The following is an 8,352-nucleotide window of genomic DNA, read 5'->3' as shown; positions in this document are numbered from 1 at the left end:
TCAGATTAGGTTAGTATAAAAAAATTACAAGATGCCAATTCAAAGGGACTAAAGATAAAACTTTAAAAGTTCTCTATTTCTTAATGGCTGAATAAGGTATTTATAAGCACGTTTGTGTTTATGTTCTGCTGAAGACTTTGATATAGTCCAGCATATAACATTCACCAGGATCCAAAGACTTATCAGGTTAAATGATAGCACAACACTTTAAAAAGGAGCCAGTTATTTCAGGATAAGCCATTAAGAGCCCAAAATCTGAAGAATGAACAAAATCAAATCTTTATTTATAACTGTATAAATGTGATCCAAATGTGTCCACCACTAGTTTTCCAAAAAAACCATGGTATAAATAAGCAAATTACACCTGCTCACTGGTGTGTATGGACTCCCTAGATGTCTCATTGGGCTTAATTACATACCACTCACAGTAATAAATTTTTAGTATAAAGTGTAGCATGATGTTAAGCCATTTAGCTTTTGCACATACATGTGGCACTTCTGGCTGATAATGGAGAAAATTTTGCAGCATTACACTGTTAGGCTAAGTTGCATCCATCCTCTTAAATGGCATCAATATCAATGTCATCATCCTTGTCAGACTTCACCGTTTCAACTTTTGGTACACTGGCAGTCTTCGAATACACCACCTCAATGTTTTCATCTTCATCTTCTTCTTCACCACCAGAAGATTCTTCCTCTGCCTCCTTCAGCCATTTTATAAATGGTTCTGCTTTGACACGAATCTCTTTGGCAAGTCCTTTTGAGACGTATTTCTTAGAGGCCTTTTCTGACCAGCCAATGATGACCTCCTCTTCTAAAAGGTCTGCATCATACATCTCCTTCAAGATATGTGGAATCTTGGAGATGAGCTGAGCTTGATGCTGAGCTTGATGCATTGCTACCACACACTCCAAACCATGAACAAGGTACCACTGTGCCTTTTTGTTGTTGTGACAAAATCTTAGGGAAAGGCATCTGTATTTCTTAATTTGTTCTCTAATCTTCTCGTTAAAAAGAACTTCACTCAGAACAAGAAGACCCATTGCTTTCACATCTAGTCTTTCTGCTTTGGCGACTATTTCTTTGTCAGGGGAGTCAATGATGCCCTCTTCTTTCATTTTCTTAACAAAATCGAACAGAATATTGACACGCTCTTCTATGGTTCTTTCCAAATCATCACTGAGTGCCAGAACTTTTGCATGGTTACTGATTTTGTCCATTCTACATCTTTGAGCTTCCTCAGTTGTATCTCCCCCCCCCCCGGTCATCATCTTCCTCTTCTTCCTGCACAGCATGTGGAGCAGGACTGATTTAATTTGGTGGTAGAGGTGGTGGTGTCTCACTGCTGGATACAGAGTCATTTTCCTTGTCCTTGCCCTTTCTATTTTTCTTTTCCTTTTCTTTCTTTCCTGTACCACTGTCACTATTCTCAGGTGGGTTTTTGAGAATGAATGTGCAGAGTTTATGATGTGTGTCAAGTATGCCTCAATAGCTACAGGCTTTACAAGAATTACCTATTGTTTGCTTCTTTGGATTGACATGCAGATCTGTTTCAGGATTCTCACACTCTGGACAGAAAACTATTTTTTAATGAATCCATCCAACATATCTTGCAGCTTATTCACCTCATGAGATCCATTGACAGTGTAACAGTCATTCTTAACATCAAACTGGGTCTGTGCTCCCAGCTCACAACCAAAATATTTGGTAGGATACATTGGAGGCTAATTAAGCACCTTTGCAACGTCAACCATGTTGACTATAACTGTCTTGATTCCATTTCCTTTGCCCTCAACCTTGGCAATCAGACGGGGAATCTTGTAGTGATAGAACTGGCCTAACACATTGTAGTTGACGTTGACAGACATTTTGGCTTATTAGCGGCTTTATCAATAAGATGAAGAGATCTTTTGGTATCTAATGTCTGGAGAAGGGATGACATAAAGGCTGCAAGAGTTCTCGGTCTCTGACATGAAAAAAATTTCACTGCTGAGGCTGTGGGCTTCTTGCTTGTATGCTATGTTTCCCCAATGTAGTTACCAATGGATGCACAACAGCTCGTTTTCATCAAATGAAGACATAAACCCAAAGAGGCTTGCCTAGGACTGGGAGGAAGAGGTGCTGGAAACCAGGTCCGGAGCAGCAGGGCAGGTGGTGAGCAGAGGGGCAGCCGGGCAGGAGCTCCCACCAAGCAGTGGGAGGGGCTGTCCCAGTGACGTCCCTGTCCACACCAGCAACTCCGAGTCTGGCCACCTGGCGAGGACATGGCTCAGCAGAAACTTTTTATTTTTAGGTAGTCCCATTTATCAAGTGTCCCTCCAATCTGTTGTGATGCTGGGATTCTGTTCAGGAATCTTTTGCCTGTGCCTATGAGTTCCAGTGTCTCTCCTACTCTTCCATGTAGCAGCTTCACGGTTTCCCGTCTGATATTCAGGTCTTTGATCCACTTTGAGTTAATGCTTGTGCATGCTAAAGGCTAAGGTCAAATTTTAGTTTTCTGCATGTGGCTACCCAGTTTTGACAGCACCAATATTTGAATAGACTGCTTCTTGAATTTGTTGTTGTGTGTTTCTTAAGGTAGTTGGCCCGTGGGATTTTCTCTTTTTGTGGGAGAGAGCTAGGCTGGGTCCCTATATTCTCGGCACCATCTTCTGTCTCCTGATTACTTTTTTGTGGCCAGTCCTGGGGCTTGAACTGGGGGCCTGAGCACTTTCCTTGACATTTACTCAAGGCTAGCACTCTATCACTTGGGCCACATCACCATTTCCAGATTTTTCTTTGAATCTGATATTGTAGAATCAAACTCAGGGCTTCATGCATGCTAGGGAAGCATTCTACCCTGAGGCCACACTCCAGGTCATAACCACATACTATCTATCTATCTGTTTGTCTGTCTGTCTGTTTATGTACCTACCACTATCTATCTATCTATCTATCTATCTATCTATCCATCTATCTATCTTTATATGTATCTCTCTTCCTGTCTAAGATCTGTCTACCTACCTATCTATCTATATCTGACTATGTACCTACCTACTATCTATCTACATACAAATGTGTGTATCTCTCTACATACTCATCAGTTTTGTCTGTCTACTTGCCAGCTTGTTGGTCTATGTGACTGCCTGCCAGCCTGTTGGTCTGCCTGCAGGTCTGCCTGCCTGCCTGCCTTTGTATGCATATGTGTGTGTGTGTGTGTGTGTGTATATGTGTGTGTGTATGCACGTACCTACATACATGAATTATGTATGTGTCTGTCTATCTATCTGTCTGTCTGTCTATCTATCTGTCTTCATTTGTCTGTCAATCAAGGTAACAATTTGCCAGTAGTAGAGTTTGGAGAATGGGCATTGGCAAAAACCTCTTTGTTCTTCAGGCAAGTGTTCTACACATTTTAGTAAGAGCTCCACTCCTGCCTTTTTTTGAGTAGGTTATTGGAAATAGGAGTCTCACAAGGGTTTGCAAGGGGCTGGTTTTGAACCCCAACCATCAGGTCTCAGCCTCCCGAATTCCTAGGATGGCAGGCAGGAACCACCTGTGATCAGCTTGGTCTTGATGCTCAGTGTGAGGATCAGGTGGTGATCGCCCAGAGACAGGAGATGTGGATTCCCAAGTGACACAGGCACTAGGCAGCCACACACGTTAGGGATGGGGGAGGTTGAGGCATCATCCTCTCACCTGCCCAATGGCATCTTTCTCTTGCAGTCAGGGGCTTGGCTTACCTATGCCCTTGGAAAAATAACTTCCACTTAATCCAAGAAGGCCAGATAATGAGAGCCTTTTTCCATAATCTGATCTGCGAGGAATTGTGTAACAAGTTAAGCCTCTGGTTATATGCCGAGTGAGTAACACTGCTTACACACATCTGTGTCTTCTAAATTTTCATTTTCATAGTGCACACAGATGCTAAAATTTCAGAATGTAAGTCCCTGGGGTTCATCCGTGGATACGGGCTTTGAACTGATGTCTACACAAATCATTGTACACCTAGGTGAAAATCACACATGGTCGCTAAAAAGGATCCAGTCTTTTAGCAGCCAGGAGTGAATCTCAGTCATTCCTCATAGATATGCTAACCCAGACTGGTGGCTCCTGACTGTAAACGCAATCACTTAGGAAGACTGAGTATGGCAGTTCAAAGTCAGCCCAGGCAGAAAAGTCAATGGCAATTTGGCTGGGCACTGTCTCTGAGTCTCTTTGTGGTCAGGGTTGGCACTTTACCACTTGAGTCCCAGCAGCACATCTGCATTTTCTGTGTATGTGGTACTTAGGAATCTAACCCAGAGATTCCTGCATGCTAGGCACGCACTCTGCCACTAGACCATGCTCCTGACCCCTAACAGACTATTTTTCTGTTGTGATTGGCGGTGAGGCTTCAACTCAGGCCCTAGGTGCTGTACCTGAGCTTTTACCTTCAAGGCTAATGTTCACATTTTTGTGTGATTACATATGCATGAATGTGTATGTAAACTGTACATGTATGTAAAGGAAGGATAGATCATTTGATTCTAAAAATTCTGAATAAAAAAATTATTGTGTTGGTTACGTATAGAGAGATTATACTTATGCTCACCAGATAGTAGATGGGTTTATTCTTACGCATTGATACTCCTTTTCATTTTTGTCCTCATTTTCCTCCTCCCACTCCTCCCAATCATCTTGTTTCCCCCCTTCCCTTTCCTAATTCAAATAATCAAATAAGTGTTTATAAAATATACCAGGTAACAAAGGGATATACCATAACAATAAGAGATTATCCAAGGCAACGAAAAAGAAGAAGAAGAACATAGTACATTAAGAACCACAATCACACATGATAAAGCTCTTGTATCCATATTCTAGAGTTCTTTTCATTGAGTCTCATCCTATATGACCTATGTATCTAGACTTTGAGCTATGGAAATCCTCTTCTAGGAGAGTCCTAGGTATGTGCTAATTATTACAAATGATGAAAACCATTGAGCCTATGTTCCTTTGGGTCAGGCTTACTTCAATTAATAAGTTTTATTCCAAGACTTTCCATTTCCTTACAAATGTGGCAATGCCATTCTTTCTGATGGCAGCATAGATGCATCTCAGTTGGTTCCATATCTTCTATTTGGTAAATAGTGCTGCAATGAACATAGTTGTGCTAGTGGCATTATTATGCTCTTGTTTCTGGACGTTTGGGTAAATGCCAAGCAATGGAATTGCTGGGTCATAGGAGAGATCTAAGTTTAGTATTTTAAGGAATTGCCATACTGCTTTTCCAGATGGTTGAATGAGTTCATATTCTCAACAAAAATATAGTAGTGATCCCTCTTGACCACATTGCCACCAGAATCTATTATTTCTTGGTCATGGCCATTCTAACTGGGGTCAGGTAGAATCTCAAGGATGTTTTGATTTCCATTTCGTTTATAGCTGGAGATGTGGAGAATTTCTTCATTTGTCTATAAGCCTTCTTATTTCTTCTACAGATAAGTCTCTCTTTAAGTCTTTGGCCCATCTTTTAATGTGATGGTTGTTTCTTTCAATATTTATTTAGAGAGATTCATTTTTTTGAGCTGTAGATATATTTTAGATATGAGGCCCTTGTCTGTTGTAAGGTTTGTGAAGATCTTCTCCCACTCTGTGGGATTTCTACTTAACTTGCTAGTTATTTCCTTAGCCATACAGAAGCTCTGCAGTTTAATGCAGTCCCATTGGTCCAAATGTTCCTTAAGTTGTTGTGTTTCTGGGTCATCTTTTGCCAGTCCTGAATCCTGAACTCAGGGGTTAAGCACTGTCCCTCAGCATTTATTTTATTTATTTGTTTTTTGGATGGCACTTGGGCTTGAACTAAGGCCTTAGGCACTGTTCCTCCTCTTTTATTTTATTTAATTATTTGTGGGGCTCCTGAACTTGAACACTGGGCCTGGGCACTGTCCCTTACTATTAAAATATTTATTTATATATTTATCTGCCCTGCTCTTGGGCTTGAACTCAGGTCCTGGGCACTGACTCTGTGGCTCTTTGCATTCCTTGCTAAGATCTCTACCACAGCACCACTTCCACCTTTTTCTGTGTATGTAGTACTGAGAAATAGAGCCCAGGGCTTCATCTATGATAGGCAAACACTCCACCACTAGGCCATGCTCCCGAACAAAAATTTGAATTTTTTAAAAAATACAGGATATTTGAGTGTTATCAGCAACAAACTCCCCTAGACTGTCCAGTGTGTCCTTAGACATTCCATTTATTGAGCTATAGGGATTCAAGAGGAGGCAGGGGTTAAATCCACACTCCATAGTTAGGCTTGAAATGTCTCTATCACCCACTGAATAAAATAGCTAGCCTGCCATCAAACATAACTGGCAGTCAATTACACTGAATTTTGAAACATTTCTTTTGCATTGGCAGTTGTTGGACATAATTATTTCTATAACATCAGAAATACTGGTGATTTCAGCAAAAATGGAGCTATCAGCTTTATGATTGTGGTGCTAGGTAAGTTCAGGCACTCCAGTGTTTAGATACAAGCAAGGATCATGCCACCTCCTCGTGTATCCTATAGATGTGGGAAATGTTTTCATTTGCTTATCTCTGTTCATAGCGGGCACCATCAATCTTCGTGGGGTGACAGAGGAGGATATTGAGAGTGAGCTTGGGGCTCACACCTTTCATGCCAGCTGCTCAGGAAAACAAGAAGTGAAGAACACAAAAGCCAGCCGGGGCAGGGAAGTCTGTGAAACTCTTATGTCCACTAAACCACCAGGACACAGATAGTGGAGTTGTGGTTCACAGAGTGGAGAGCCTTAGGTATAATGTGGTCAAAGACATCACCTAGGCTCTCAGTTCAAGCACTAGGAAAGGGATAAAATAAAATAAATAGAAATGAAATACAGAAATAGCAGAGGGCATTGCAGCATACGAGCTAGGAAGCAAATCAACAATATTCTCACAGAAGAGGCCACTGTCTCCTTGTAGGAAAACCAGGCAGCATTCCCACTGAAGAGCAAAAGGAAGAGCTGCTCAGAATCCTGGAAGCAGACCATCTCTCAAGAGATAATGCTCAGTATGTTCTGCAAGCAGGTGAATAACCAACCCACTGCATACTGGGAACGCCATGGGTAATAATCCTTATTCTCTGTGGGGGTTTGATGCTCAGGGGACTATCTGTCCTTAGCAAATGAGGAAATGGCTGAGACCCCTGACCTCTGACCTTGGTTTCCTCCTTCCTCTCTTTACTTGTCCAGCCTAGGGACATTTCTAGGTGAATAGAGATGGACACATGTAAAGCCCCTGATGCCTTTGTGAGCACTTCTCTGGCCAGGGCCTGGGTAATCATCCTGACACAATAAACCACCAGGACACTGAAAGTGGAGTTGTGGTTCACAGTGATGGAGAGCCTTGGGTATAATGTGGTCAAAGACAGCACCTAGGGCCTGAGATCAAGCCCTAGGACAGGGAAAAAAATAAAATAAAATAAAATGAAATACAGAAATAGCAGAGGGCATTGCATCACACGAGCTGGGAACCAAATTAAGAATATTATCACAGAAGGGGCCACTGTCTCCTTGTAGGAAAACCAGGCAGCATTCCCACTGAAGAGCAAAAGGAAGAGCTGTGTAGAATTCTGAAAACAAACCAGCTCTCAAGAGATTATGTTCAGTATGTTCTGGAAGCAGGTGAATCACCATCCTCCTTTCTACCCATTGCTTATTAGGAAGGCCATGGTTAATAGTCCTTATCCTCTGTGAGGGTTTGATGCTCAGGGGACTGTCTACCCTTAGGAAGAGGTGGCTGACACCCCTGAAATGTGTCATCTGAACTTGGTGACATCCTTCTTTCTCTCTGTTCACATGATTGTCCAGCCTAGGGACATTTCTGGGTGAGTAGAGATGGGCACAGGTAAAGCTCCTAATGTCTTCATGAGCTCTTCTCTGCCCAGGGACTCAGTAATAGTCCAGGCACAAATATTCCCATCTGAAGAGTGGCAGACACTTCTGTTTGTGTCACATAGAATTTTAATAAAAATCATTGAAAAGATGACACAGGTCTTGGGTTAATGGTAGTTACTGTAATGATACTTCCTAAAGTAGTCGTTGCTATTATAAAGACAGAGTTGCCATGGAATATTGGAAGTTGCTCCATCCAAAAGTTTCATTTACAATTATATGTACAATGTCATCAGTGCAGTGGAGTTGGCGTCAGATGTCATGTGTTTCCTTTTTCTTCTCTGACAACGCCACAGCTGCTGGGAACATTAGGAGGATGATGGAAACCATTCACTCCCCTGGTATCAGATCATCTCAACCAAGACAACGTGACCTCCTCTCTCAAATCTGTGTTTCTTCCTTTATGTGGACTCACAGAGTCTCCTTTATCAGT

General features: G+C 41.9%; 2 pseudogenes; one reads left to right on the top strand and one right to left on the bottom strand.

Moving 5' to 3' along the window:
• Window positions 1-366: 366 nt before the first annotated feature.
• Window positions 367-1,868, bottom strand: LOC150064854 (eukaryotic translation initiation factor 5 pseudogene; annotated as a pseudogene).
• Window positions 1,869-3,834: 1,966 nt separating this feature from the next.
• Window positions 3,835-8,352, top strand: part of LOC150064853 (fibroblast growth factor receptor substrate 2-like) — a 20,604-nt pseudogene continuing 16,086 nt past the window's right edge.

The sequence above is a fragment of the Megascapheus bottae genome, chromosome 3 (genome assembly GCF_031878675.1).
Source record: "Megascapheus bottae isolate mThoBot1 chromosome 3, mThoBot2.hap1, whole genome shotgun sequence".
NCBI lineage: Eukaryota > Metazoa > Chordata > Mammalia > Rodentia > Geomyidae > Megascapheus > Megascapheus bottae.
This window is presented reverse-complemented; position numbering and strand designations above follow the sequence as displayed.